Source organism: Tauraco erythrolophus, chromosome 2, assembly GCF_009769465.1.
Source record: "Tauraco erythrolophus isolate bTauEry1 chromosome 2, bTauEry1.pri, whole genome shotgun sequence".
NCBI classification, from domain to species: Eukaryota; Metazoa; Chordata; class Aves; order Musophagiformes; family Musophagidae; genus Tauraco; species Tauraco erythrolophus.
Genome location: NC_141466.1, coordinates 68444286 through 68458146, shown reverse-complemented (window position 1 = coordinate 68458146; position 13861 = coordinate 68444286).

Genomic DNA, 13861 nt, shown 5'->3' with positions numbered 1-13861 from the left:
ATCATACTCTCTTGTCAAAGTACTATTCAACAGAAACCTGGATTTCATCACAGCTCACAAGGGAGCTATGACTTGCAGCCAGGTTTGCTGCAGTGTCACAGACGTTTCAGAAGAAATGGAGTAATCTCTTTCAGTGACTTTGAGACAGCAGAATATGCCAGGTTTGTCTTTAGTTTTCAGTGAGAGATTACAAAACTAAGAATATGAGCCAAATCTTTGAGGGTAGAATTGGACACACAACCTGTGCCAACACTATAAAATACGGGAAGAATATGCCCAGCCAAAGCTTCACATGCAAGGTATTTACTTGAGTTCCTTCCTTTAATTTGTTATAGGAACATAAGGACAAAAATCTCTTGTACATAGTCAGACCCAAAGCCCATCTAGCCCTTTTCTCTGTCTTTTCTGTGAGGAACAGTAGAAGAACAAGGTGATCAGTCAGTACTACCTCGTCTGCATACTCAAGGCCCGTAACATGCTTGCCTCAATCACTTTCTCGGCTTGATTCTGCTAATGTATAATGTGCAAAAGTAGATTTCAGCTCTGCATTAAACTACTTCTCTCCCAACTTGAGATAGAAAGTCACAAAGCTGATTTGGGCAAGAAGTTAGTTATTATGGAAAAAAGAGATGCTAGAGTGACTCCTGGCACTCAGGTTTAAGCCAGCCATATGTATCTGAGTCAAATTTTGGAGTTGCCCATCTGTGCTGGAGCCTGGAACTGTTGTCTTGTACTTAAGTGCCTTGTAGAGTTTTTGCAAGAAGTTTTTACGTGTTGTGTTTTTATTCTTTTCCTTAACCTCCTGCCCAGGGATAGTAGAAGGTCCAAAACACTGGTCCTAACATCTTTTTTATCTTTTTTTTCTCTTTTTCTTTCTTTTTTCCTCCCTTCTTTCTCTTTTTCTCTTCTTCATTTTTTCTTCTTCATTTTTTCTTTTTTTCTTTTTCTTTTTCTTTTTCTTTTTCTTTTTCTTTTTCTTTTTCTTTTTTTCTTTGTCTTTTTTCTTTCTTCTATCTTCTTCCTCCTTCCTTTTCTCTTCTTATTTCTTTTCCAACAGAAGAAATGTTGTGGCTCAGATAGTTTTTAAAATGTACGGATCCCAAATACAGATCAGGAAAGCCTAGAATCCAAACCTCTCAGTTTTTGTCTGAATTCTAATATCATTTCGCTTTCGTGCTTATTGTATGATAAATGAACCTTCATCCTAAGCGTAGGATGTGTCCTGGTTAATATGGTATCCCTTTGGCCTTGGCAATTTTACTTTCTGGTTATTATCAGAGCTATTATGGTTGCATAGGTTGATTAAAACATAAAAAGCAGTCACTGCCCTGAGATACCCATTTTATTTTTAGCTCAAACGAGACACAATAGCCTTCCATGGCTTCTGTGTGGCTTCTGTAGATTCCTCTCATGGTTCAGGCCTCCAGGGGCCAGGACAGCCAACTCAACCATCACTGGGACATTACTTTGCATCTCAACATTTTAGGAGCTCTATGAATTTCTTTCCAAATCTTTAAATGACGAAGACATGCCAGGAACCTGACAAAGGGTTTCCTTACATTTTTCTCTTGAACAGAAATTCCTAAATGTTATCTTTGATTGGCAGCTATCATGCAGAAAGCTTGCCATTTTTCACTGTGGTTGAGCCACAGTTCTGTCTTCTGCAGTCCATTTTCTCTAAATGTAGAGCAGTGGTACAGCAGCACTGTGAAGAGGTTTCAAAACCTCTGTTTCTGTCTATGCCAGGGATTCTCTAGGTAGAAACCCAGAAAAGTAGAAATTCCTCAAAAAAAAAGGAACATTTTAATGCATTTATATTTTTTAAAAAATGTAATTTCCTTCAAAGTGAAATGCTTATTTGGTTCAACGGGCATTTAGTGGCCATTTTTGCACTGTGAGTAATGGCAGTGGTGCAGCAGCGATCACTCTGCTCTGCTTTTGAGTTCCAGTGGGAACAGGTAAAGTCAAAACTCTAGGCTTCAAGCTGAAGAGCAAAGAAGAAATCAGTTTGAAGAGTGCATCTGTATGTCTTAGATATTTTTTGTGTCTGAATCACTGGTTTTTTATTTCATAAAGAGTATGTAGATGACATGTAAATGTTATGTAAATTGGGTCCATAGTCCATTAAAGCGCAATATTATAATCACTAATACCCTATAGGCACGGACAGATCAACCAACCAGGTTTTATTTGATCTTTGTCAGAGGCAGTGAGCCCTTTTATGCAATATTTTGTGTACATGCCTTTATTGTGAAGATCATCGTTTCAAAATGTGCCCGTGTGGGATAAATGTTGATGCGCATTTCTGCAGCAAAGTTCAGCAAGTATATTACTTGCAAAGAGACATTTTACAGACTGACCAAAATGAAGGAATTCTGCCTTCCAGTGAGAATTTCTGTAATTGTGATCACCTGATCAGTAGACTTGAACAATCTCAAATCGCATACAACACTTAGCCTTCAACACCTGCTACTTTCACTAGCCAAATTAAAAGAAAACAAGTGTACACAAAAAAGACTGGAGGGCTATTTGGCCCTTGCCTAGGAAAAATATATTCCTTACTAATTGGCACAACATTGTTAATAAATATTAACTGGTTTACACAGCCTTCCCGTTTACTTAATGAAATGGTAGTTGAGGGGTTAATGGGTTAATTGGGGAAAGGAAATGAATCTTCAAATGTGTCAAAATCTGATAAGTGATTTAGTCTGATTAATAATTTACATGGCAAGACAACATTTTTCTAGTTGCCATGTGCACTTTCAGAAGATAAAGGTATAAAAAATAAAAAGCCAAACCTAGGGAAATTCACAGTAAATGTAAAGCTCACACTTTTAAGAGATGGGGTAATTAATCACTTCAATAACATAGCAAGCATTGTGGATTCTTTACCACTAGAAATTTTTCAATCAAGACTGTTTTGTTTTAATTTATATATGAATTTGAGAAAACCAATGAACAGCTCTGACTACAGAAATCAAACTGTTTAATACTCTTTTTTGGTATTCACACTGAACTACACTGTTATTCATTCTTTCCAGTTCTCCATCGTCATCTGCTAAGTCTATCTGCTGACTTTGAACGATGTCACTTGGAAGAGTATAATACAGCTTTTTTATCCTTAACCTTTTTTTTCCACATGAAGAGGATGTTGCATTTGTTCTTAAAGCAATTGTTAATGCTGTCTTGTTAACATTCATAATGGAAGGTGCCATCCTACCCGTATCGGGGCTGAGGATGTGGAGTATGATTTTGAGGAAAGGATTTGCCTGACCTCGTAGTACTCATTCACCATTTATTCTCTGTTATTGATTGATCATCCTGCTACTATCATTATCGGCACTTTCAGAGGGTAAGTCATCTCATTCTTTGTTAAATATCTAAGACAGGCAGGACTAATTACTCCAGGACTTACCCATCTTTCTCCATTAGTTATAGATGAAGAGTATATAGCTAATCTAGACGAGACATACAGCTGACATATAGACAGAGAGCATAGAGGGTGAAGTTTTCCACCCTATCCACCACTGGCATGACTGTGATGTAGCTGAAATCAATGGTAGGATTTCTATTAACCTCTTCCTCAGTCCTTCTAACGTGTTCACTTGGAATTAGGCTGGGTGTACAGTCACAATTTGGTGCTCCAGGTGCTGGACAATGCTCACATGCCATGGAAGTGGGGAGAGAGCAAAGATTAATAAGAATGTGGAGCCCTATACACTGCAACCTCTTCCCCAAGATTATTATAGAATTGTTCTTGTAATAATCAATGGCACGTGTAAGGCGGTAAAGCATCTGGTAACCTTTTCTTGCATGCCTGTTCAAAAGTCATGAGCAATTGGATCTCCATCAGTCTGAGGCTATGCTAAGTACTGGTAATACATGGTATTCCTACATTCAGTTCTGAAATATGTAAGATTCAAGCTCAGGAGCAGAGAATTGTTATGTTGCTTTCTTGGATATAATGACCATTATATGTGAACTAAAAATCAGACACAGAAGATTAGTAGTCTAGGGTGTCAGGAATAAGTGACATGATTAAATTAGAAAGGCACCACTAAATCAACCCATGCAAACCTGATCTTCTGCACAAAACAGACTAATCTCCCCACAGCCATGCTGGACTTTTATTGCATTTCATATTATCCACTGCATAATACAAAACTGCTATAAAGCTTACATACATTCATACAAGCAGATCCATATCTTTAAGTCTCTTTTAAAATAATTAACCTTTAATATATATAACAAAATTTCTGAGCTGTATTCAAAATCATTAATTGTTTAGTTTCCATATTTCAGAGAAAAGCAAGAGAAGATAACTCCTGAACAATTTACTGTTATATAACTGATCCTGAAGCTTCTGTTAGATTTAATATTATCTTTCTCAGGCAGATTTGTAGTGTTAAAGAGTTTGGCCCTCTATTGAGCGCAACTGGTTTACTCCACCCCAAGATAGCCATGTCTTGTTGGAAGTAGCAATCCTTTTATGTATCCTTAAACAATGAGATAGGAGGGGCACAAATGATAAAGAATTCACTGTTAATAGTTGCTAAAAATTTTGGAGGCACAAGTTCTTCCAGTAGTTAAAACAAACGAAAGTGGATTTGTATTGGGAGATAAGAAATACATTTGTCTAAAGTCTTCCCATTTTAAGGGATTCCAGCATGTCTGCTGTGAAGTATCTCCTTGGTTAAAGGATTATCTGGTATTTTGTTTGTCTGAATGATAGAAGGACAGAAGATGCATTTCACTATCCTTAAACCATCCCTGACACCACCAGATGAATGTCAGGTCTAGTCAGGAGAAACAGAACTGATAGGCATTCCCTTGCCTCCTTGAACAACTTACTCTATTGGAAATGACATTTACCCCTCACGAATGGGTCTTGTACAGAGGCTTTTGTACCAGAGACATGACACAAACTTCTTTCGAGCTCTCCAGCAGGGAATCTCTCACGTACATGAGAATGTTTCACCTTGCAAAGACTTCCTACAGTCCTGATTCAGTAAAGAAACTCAGATGCTCAACTTAAAAGATGTGTATTATATCAGTAATCAATTCCTCAAAGTGAGGAAAATATTTATATACATATATATCTTCCAGACTGTGTCTTGTCTCACCATATGATGCGATTTAGCTTGGAGGTGCCTAAACTGACTTTATACAGATTTTCACAGGAAAAAAATACACCTGAATTTTGTGTTAGTAATGGTGAGAGCAAATTTTAAAGTAGTTACAATCCTTGACATATAGGACATTTAAGACAGCAGTCAATGAATTTGTTACTTGTTTTCTTGTTTAATTCGTTTCTTGCCTGCCTACCTCTTTTATCTGTCATGTTTTGTTTTCTGTCTGTCTGTCTATCCATCTATCTATCTATCTATCTATCTATCTATCTATCTATCTATCTATCTATTAAGCTTCAAAACTAATTATGAAGTACAGCTGAAAACTCATAATTCTCATTCAAGGCTTTGTATATCTAAAGGAGAACCTAAGTGTTAGCTTAATACTTACTTCCTGTTGCACAAAATTTAAAAAACTTTTCTTCCTATTCTATAGACTTTGATTATGTGCCCTTGTCCGGACACGTGAGGTCACTGATGTTGTCAAAGATGATCTTTGTCAGTCATTGAAATGAGAACTAATTTGACCTAATCTAAGCTGACAAGACAAAATGGTTCATTGGTAAAACAAGCCAGTTCCAGAAACTGGTGCTAAAGAAGAGTACAGGAGAAAAAAATGTGGGTTTACTCTCCCAGTTCTGGTTTTGAAAACCGGACTTCTAATAGGATTCAGCATAATGTATGCAGCCAGAGCTATTAGTGGGAAGAATGCGTGATAACATATTTATTACATTCTATTTATACCTTTCATACAGTTTGTTGTAGCTTGTTCTTTTGCAATGCTATACATTTAATTTAACTGTAATAAAATTATCATTATGATTAGTGATATCAATGTAGAATTCAGGAGGCATTAACATTGTGACCAGGAAATTAGTCTTAAAAATCTATATTCCAGCAAATTTTATTCTATCAGGACAGAAAATTACTCTTGTGTGGATAACATAAACCACCAATACTTGATCCTGACTGTGTCAGAAAAAATAGTATTTATTTTCTTAGAAAGGATAAGGCTGTTTGTTTTTTCTTCAGCGGTGTTCGAGCTTGAGCTAAACTTTTCTGAGCAGGACATTGTGCTCTCTGCAGCTAGTCCCAGCTATTCTGCCTGTGTGAGTAAAGCTAGATACGAACTTTAGTGCTGTGGGATTAAGGCCAGGGAAGACAAGCGGTATAAGGAAGATTAATGGAAATTTGTATGCTATAAAAATTAATCACTTATAATTAAAGATCTTCTATCTCCTGCTACCTCTCAATTTTTGTTGATATGATAGTGTCATAACTGATATATTCAGCTCATGTATATATCTCTTAGTAGCTAAATTGAGATATTCTATTTCTGCACAGTCCCAGCGTGAATTGAACCCAGCAGTTTTCAAATACATGTGCACATTTCTTATATGTGGCTCTGATTTATAAGAAGGAAAGGAAAAAGGCAAAGATAAAATAATATTAAACATTAGCACCTAATATTTAGCAAGCAGCTGCCTTTCCCAAGGATCCTGTAAAGCTTTACGAATGTGACATCTCTTAAGCATTTGCTTCACCCATCAGTGAAATGCAGTCACCTAAGGCTGCTTGGACTGCTCTGAACATTTTCCCTTTAAACAGCTTTGAATGGAAATTGGGTCTTTGTTCAAAGTGAGAATGTTTATGGAAAATATTCATCTCGTTGAATAAAAAAAAAAATGTTTCTTTCCACTGTCAAAACAAGCTTGTTTTGTTGTTTATGTTTTGTTGGTTTTGCTTTGTTTTGTTTTGTTTCCTATCTAAAAACAGACAACACTTGAGAGTACACTTAGAGGTAAAAATCCTTCTTAAAAAAATTTACCAGGAGAAAACAACAGCTTTTTGTTAATTGCTGATACCTCAATATTAATTACAGACACCGATCTGATACCTTGATCTGCAAGGCAAACTATGATGCACCTCTGCAAAAGGACATTTTAAGCACCAAAATACTGAGTACTTTACCTTTCCTACTCCTGTAAGAGAAATCATAGGATCTTCAAGTGTTCAGGACTAAACTCAATAATGGAAAAGTATTAAAAATAATTCAATAATTGAAATAATTCAATAATTCAATAATTGAAAAGTATCGTGAAGTGGGAGAGCAAACATATAAAGTCTAAAGTGGTAAATAGTTTAGTTAGGGCTGGACAAGCAGTGGATTTTTGCAGTTTGCTGATATATGTATAAAGGATATTGTCTGAGGGAAATAATGTACTGACAAAATAAAAAGCTAAGGTGATCTTTATGTTGAGTTGAACAAACTGAATTTTTCAACTAAAATAAGCAGCCTTTAATTTCATTTCTTACCAATTGTATTGATTTTAAACTTGTGAAAAGTAAATGAAATATTATTTTAAATAGAAAGTTCTTCTAAATGGAAAATTAAAAGCTTATATATTTTCAGTGTGTAGTTTTCTGCCTATTGTGAATAAACAAAGAAAAAACAAACGTATGAAATATTTCCTTATTCACTGAGAGTCTTAAGGATTTTCTAAGTTTTGATGAAAAACTTTCCTCCAAATCCACTTCCGAAAATCCTAAGAAAAGATGTCTTGTTGTATCTCATATAGAGAGACCATCCTAAGACTGTTTGATGTTTGAACCTAAAATGACTTACCTTTCCTCAGAACTTAAACTAATACTGCAATTTCTTTGAAGTGCTGCTGTTTTTCTGGCATCTTGGCCTAAAACAGAAAGGTCAGGAAAGTAGCATTAAATGCTAAGAACCAACCTACTTGTTACACTGGAATAGGAGAAGTTTCAGGGAGTTCCTGTGTATGAATTTCTCTTTTTTGTTAAGGTTCTAGTGATTGTGATTAAAAAGATAAAAGAATGCCCTCTGATATTGGCAAAGGAGGATTGGGGCAAATAGAAAACTATATCAATGTGTTTCCCTTTTCCTGATTCAAGTGGCACAGTGCAAAAATCTATCTGTTTTCCCAATGTGCATAAATGCATGAATTTGTATGTATGTATTTACAGTTTTATGTGAGATGCACTCTTCTCCAGGCAGACTCCTGTATTATGCATCAGATCCATTCTTCTTACTGTTTTATGGTGTGTAATTTCCCGTTACAGTACAAGTCAGATTGCAATAGTGATATATTTAATAAAAAATTAGATACACTTCTACTGCCTTTTTTTTTCCCCTCCTTCATCTATCTGGGATACTGACCACATAAAGTCAGTGTTTAAAATAAAACGACTCAAATCACTCCTGAATAAGTAAGATACTCTGCATGCTATGAGTTCTGTCTCAGTCATGAAGAATGAAGATGTTTTGTAAAGTGCTAATGCCTGCCACACTCTTGAGTTATGGGTCACAAAAGAAGCAGAACACTTCCCCTAGGGACACAAGCTATCCCACACGTAATATATTTTCCAAAAGTGCAATGTGCTCATAATTTCTGGATGTCTGTAAACTCAGAGTTATTACTACTGCCATAGTTTGATTCAGGATTTCTATCCAAACTCATAACATTTCTATGAAATACCTCTCTCTCTCTCCCCACCCTCTACCCCTCCATAATTAGTGTACAGGTTAAAAGGTCAATCAAACAAATAAACCAGCAAAGTATGAATCCCGTCCAACCCTATAAAACCAGTGCTCTTGAGCCACTTTTCTTCTAGGGTTGAGTGAAAATGGACACCTCCTGTCATGCTCTGAAGATAAAAACCTTGGGTTATTTGAGATCCAAGCCTGGGAATGCAGATGCTGAAACTGGTGGTTTCACATGTACTGATGTCTACTGCCTTCCATCTCCTACCCACCACATCCACTTTTTTTCATGAAGAGTCCAGCCTCAATCCACTGTGCAGTCAAGCAGTCTTTTGAAGTCGTGTATATTCAAATTCATATATAAGACTAATAGATAATCTCAAACTAATTGTGATTCTCTGGTCAGTAAGTGCTGTCTTCTGTCTCAAAGTTGATCAGTATCACTGATTGAATAACTTCTTCAACTAATTCCTATCATAGGGCAAATGCCTCATGTGCCTTTATGTTCGAACCTCAAACCCAGAGAGAGGATGCCACCAGAATTAGGGTGGACAAAGAACTAGCTGAGACACAAGGACTGGACATGACCCAGACCAACCTGAACTGGTTAGAATGGCTTTGATGGTTGTTTGGACCATATGATATCCAGAAGTTACTTTTGATTGAAATTATCATATTAATTTATGATTGATATTCTGCCTGTGTTACTTTAAGCTGATAGCACAACTTTCTGTTTTAATCCGTATTGGTTTGTGTCTAACAGCAAAAACAAGCAAAACAAACACTCTCAGGTAAGAACTTATTACAGAAACCTCTGAGGTGGGAACAGGAGAACTGCTAGAGAAAAGATTAAGAAAGGCCCAAAGGACATGAGACCAGAGGCCAAAAGAAGTTCAGTTAAGCTAAGAAAGTAGCAGGGGCCCAGAGTTGAAAGAAGCTTGATGTCTTTTCTAAGCCAGAGGATTTTGATTGTCTCACAGAACATGACAACCTGGTCTTAAATAGTGTTATAATGATACGTATGACTGCTCTGATGAGATTGGGATCTGTATGAGTTGACAATTATACACAATCATGCTGTATAGTCGTGAATGGGTCTTTATGTGACAGTGAATATACAACCATGTCTGCACTAGGAAGTAAAAAAAATGTTAATATGTAAACATGGGAAAAGGATCTTGATCATTCTCGTTGTTAAATTTTTATGGTGCCTGTTCTGCTTTTGGCCCATCCTGGTGACTTTCTTCTAAGCCATTCCTGGGCATTATTTGCGAATTAACACAAGAAAGGGACTCTTTCAGTAGATGTATTTATGTGATCATTATCTTTTGGAGGTTAAGAGAAATTAATAATCTATGTGGCTGAGAGATAGCAGATGTATTCAGGACAAAAGAACCGGTCCTGGCACTAGTCAACTTATTAGTTAGCTTGCCATTAAAATATCCAATCCATTTCATTGACTTTCAGAGAGGAACATGGACCAAGATCCAGGAATGGAGATCTGATTTCAGTGTCTGTTTTTTCCTCTGTAATCTTTTAGAAAGTGCTTTATGCAATAGCAACAGCATAAAGACATGGCTGTGCTTAGATATGAATTGTATTTTAACTCCTTTTATAGCTACTACCTCGATCACCGGCCACTAGGATTAATAGTATTGAAAGTTAAATAGGAAACTTTACTTTTAAAAGCAATAACCACTGTTACCAGTGGGAATGTTTCTGGGTTGTGGGAACTAATATCAAAGGACAGTTGCCTCATTCAGGTAGAAAAAGTAAAGGAAGGGAGGTGAAGTTAGGCAAACGGTCCAAACTATTCATCTTAGACTATAACCAAGGATGGAGACAGGTACCTCCAGAAGGTGATACCCCTTCTGGTCTCCAGTTCCCTGTCCAGAAGCACAAAGCCTCCCATAGTCCCATCCTATAGTTGCCAGCAGATGTTCTAAAGCATCTAAACAGTTGCTGATCATACAGAAAGACCATAATTACTCTCTATATAACTAACATTTCCATTTCTAAAGGTGAAATGAATCTCACCCTCTCTGGCTTCGATGAGTGGGGTACATTATAACCATTCATTGATGCCAACGGAAGATAAAATAATTTAAGGAATCTTTTCAAGACAGAGAAATATGCACTTCAGCAGTGTCTGGGAAACCAAAATCTGTAATGCATATGGGACAAGGAGATCAGATCATTTATATGAGTCTGCTTAGCTTTTATCAAGCTCTTCAGGTACATCTGTAATGGACTGGAATAAAACGAAGCTATGTTTAGATGGAGCTAGTACTTTTTGAAGTAAAATGACCCAATCCATTCGGATAGGTCAGAGGTAGACAAGCAAAGGCTTCTCATCCACCTAGCTCATATCTATAGTAACGCTGTTCTGTACTATTTATGTGTGCCAAACACTCTTCCTCCTGCCTGAGTGTATGGTACAAAGACCAGCTTGAGTCCATGGTGGGATTCCCTTCTCCATTCAGCGTGGCCACATCTGTCTTGCTCCCTGAGAACCAGTGGGGCAGGCGTTTTTCCCTGGATGATGCTGGCATTGTTCAGCATTGCTCCTTCCTTCTGTCACCTCTTCATCTCACAGACACTGTGCCCATACTTTTAGACTGTCTCTTAGTGCAATTTTGCTTTTCCCAGGGAAAGAAACGAGGTGCTGTGCAGAGCTCATGTCAGGAAGGAGCTTCTAGCTGAAAGCTGTCCCTCCGAACCACTAAAAATAGGGTATGAGTTTCATTGAAAAACACTCTTCAGGTACAGCGATTTGTGACAATATCAGAGCAGGATTGTTGTCAGCTGCCTGTTATTCTGTTGCACACTGAAGCTTCCCCAGGTGTATTCCCCCTAGCTAAGGTGTGGGACCCTGCCAAATACCAGATCCTTTTGTTGCATATCATCACATTAGCTAAGCTGTCACGAAAGTTGCCAGTATATATGTAGAACACAGAGATTAATCCAATTAAACCTCCACTGACTTTTCCACATTCCTCATGTTGCAGCCTATATTTATTCACAGGTAGGCGTTAGAGCATGGGTAAGATTAATCAAACAATGTTTACGGAGTGGCAACCCAACAGAAAGCATGACATAAGAGGGAGAGAGTGAGTGATTAGCAGCTAAGCTTTAACCCACCATAACTGCTGGTGATCCTTAACCTTTAGGTGTCAATTTTAGTTGTAAGGATGACTGGAAAAAAAAAAAAAAGGCACTAAGGTAAAAGCTTTGCACTCCCTGACCTGAAGTTTATGAATAATACAGGTTTCAGATTTTTTCCAGCGTCTGAAGAAGACCCCTAAACACAGTGTAAGGTTTATACAATGAAAGCTAATATAAATAATAACTTTAGTGAGAAAAAAAAATAATATCTGGGAATTAAAACTAACAAATATGCTCCTATTGAAATTTATGTAGTCACATAATGAAACAGATGGTAAATTTTACTGATAAATATTTTCCCCTGGTGTAGAACACACAGTGGAAATCCAGCATGACAGATTGTATCCTAGGCTAAAACTGTATCAGACACAAAGTAATCATAAGATGCTATCATATAATTTGCACTGGGGCCAGTCTGAATCTTGTAAGCATTCTTTGTTCAGCTGCATTGAGTTGTTTTTCAACTGAGTTTTCCTTCTGTACTGTAACTCTTGTGGGTTTTTTCTGTTATTAATGCTTCTTTTCACTAATTTCAAACAACGATCCCTCCAATAATTAACTTTTATTGTTGCTGTTATATAACACATAACAATATTACTGATTATTAATATTACCGGTCCCATCTAGTGAATGAATTCAGCCTGATCTGCAGCACTTGGTGAGGTCTAATATGGAGGTTTAAGTCACCATCAAATGTACAGAGTTAGATATAAGATTCATTTCTGCTGCTTTAAACATTTAGGCAAATTAGACTCTCTAATTAGGCTCCTACTATTGAAAAGGTAAAAGAAATATTTCTCTAGAGACTGTTTTACCTTATCCCTTTTAGAAATTTATTTTAGGATGAGCAAACAACCCCATAAGGATGTTCATCTCATCTCCAGAAGACTGACTTAAGTGAAATATCTAACATTTTAATTGCTAAAGTTAGAGAGGATTAATCCATTCTGTTGTGGCAATTGGTGGGGATTTTTTACACGTGAAGGCCGGAAAGAGCATCTACACTGATCAGCTACACAGAGAACAGAGTATGATACATCCAGAGGGACCTTGACAGGCTGGAGAGGTGGGCCTGTGAGAACCTCATGAAGTTCAACAAGGCCAAGTGCAAGGTCCTGCACGTGGGTCGGGGCAATCCCAAGCACAAGTACAGGCTGGGTGGAGAATGGATTGAGAGCAGCCCTGAGGAAAAGGACTTGGGAGTGCTGGTGGATGAGAAGCTCAACATGAGCCGGCAATGTGCGCTGGCAGCCCAGAAAGCCAACTGTATCCTGGGCTGCATCAAAAGAAGTGTGGCCAGCAGGTCAAGGGAGGGGATTCTGCCCCTCTACTCAGCTCTCGTGAGACCCCATCTGGAATACTGCGTTCAGCTCTGGAGTCCCCAAAACAAGAAGGACGTGGAGCTGCTGGAGTGAGTCCAGGGGAGGGCCACAAAGATGATCCAAGGGCTGGAGCACCTCTCCTATGAAAACAGATTGAGAGAGTTGGGGGTTGTTCAGCCTGGAGAAGAGAAAGCTCTGGGGTCATCTTATTGCAGCCTTCCAGTACTTAAAGGGGGCCTACAGGAAAGTTGGAGAGGGTTTTTTTTGCAAGGATATATAGTGATAAGACAAGGGGCAATGGCTTTAAACTGAAAGAGGGGAGATTTAGATTAGATATAAGGCAGAAATTTTTCACTCTGAGGGTGGTGAGGCAGTGGAACAGGTTGCCCAGAGAAGTTGTAGATGCCCCATCCCTGGAAGTGTTCAAGGCCAGGTTGGATGAGGCTTTGGGCAACCTGGTGTAGTGGAGGGTTTCCCTGCCCATGGCAGATGGGTTGTAACTAGATGATCTTTGTGGTCCCTTCCAGCCCAAACCATTCTATGATTCTATGATTCTATACCAACTCTTTGAACTAGATGAAGTTTTTGAACTATGTTAATTCATAATCCTCAGGAATGGAGAATTAGTTAAGAGACCTGGAGCAAGTTCACGTGAGGGACCATATTTATGATTCATTGGTGTAAAAGAGCATATTTCAGTGTCCTGGTTCGTGCTCAGGAGCTGTTTACTATTACAG